General features: G+C 28.8%; 1 protein-coding gene across 1 annotated transcript in view; it reads right to left on the bottom strand.

Annotated features, from left to right (window-relative positions):
- qrfprb (pyroglutamylated RFamide peptide receptor b) overlaps positions 1-1,168 on the bottom strand; it is a 12,583-nt gene that overhangs the window by 5,085 nt on the left and 6,330 nt on the right. The window lies entirely within an intron of this gene.

Below are 1,168 nucleotides of genomic sequence, written 5' to 3'. Positions count from 1 at the left end.
ATTACTCTACAAAGTAACATACACCTTTGTTTACGTTTGTGTGTTGTTGGAACCTGTTGCTCGGCAACCACTTTGTAGCAACCACAACTGTTTCTGAGGAGCTACATTGTTTGGTGGAAGAATACTGTTTTTATTAATATCATTACACTTTATTTGCTCTGTTTTATTTTGTGAAGCCTTACTACGTGTATGGAATAACCGTTTTATAAAAGCAATAAGCCCCGTGAAGCCGTGGTTTACAGTGAATTTATAACAGCTAAGGGGGTTAGCTCCGCTTAGCGTCGTGCCTAACAACGCCCCACGGCTTCGTCGTAGTATACGCTGTAGTATAAGTGCTACTAAATAAAATATTATTTTTAATAATTATAATAAGCAGTGTTATTAATCATCATCGTTGTTGTTGTTATTATTATTACTTTGTGTCCAAATTGTGCAGTCCTACATAATTATTACTATTGCAAAAAAATATTATTATTATTATTATTTACATTTACATTGTCATTTAGCAGATGCTTTCATCCAAAGTGATCAAAATCAACAAAAGAGCAATGATATGCAAGTGCTATGACAAGTCTCAGTTAGTTTAACGCAGTACACGTAGCAAGTTTATTTTTATTATATAATAAATTTAAAAGAAAACAAATAGAATAGAAAAAGAATAGAGCAAGCTAGTGTTAGAGGCCTTTTGCTTAATAACCATAATGATATATAATTACAATATTTTGGTTGAATTGTGCAGCCCTACATTATGAATTTTTACTATTACAACATAAAAGACAAATATATTTTTATATATATATATACAGTGGGTACGGAAAGTATTCAGAGTGAAAAATTTAAGGGGGTCTGAATACTTTCCGTACCCACTGTATATATAGCCATATTGATACATAATCACAACATTTTGGCTAAATTGTGCAACCCTTACTACATAAATGTATTACAAAATTAATAATAATAATTGTTATTGTAAGTAATCATAATAATATTAATTGTTTTATTAGTAGTAATATTAATTTGTAGTTATATTAATAAAATTGTGCAGCCCTACAAACCAGCACAGTAAACCTGGAATTTTATTTTTTACAATTTTGAATCAAAATTTAATATCAGAAAAATTACTATATATATATATATATATATATATATATATATATGTACAGCCCTA

Source organism: Sinocyclocheilus rhinocerous, unplaced genomic scaffold, assembly GCF_001515625.1.
Source record: "Sinocyclocheilus rhinocerous isolate Xijiao unplaced genomic scaffold, SAMN03320098_v1.1 scaffold477, whole genome shotgun sequence".
NCBI classification, from domain to species: Eukaryota; Metazoa; Chordata; class Actinopteri; order Cypriniformes; family Cyprinidae; genus Sinocyclocheilus; species Sinocyclocheilus rhinocerous.
The sequence above is the reverse complement of the archived record's forward strand: the minus strand, read 5'-3'. Positions and strand labels throughout refer to the sequence as shown.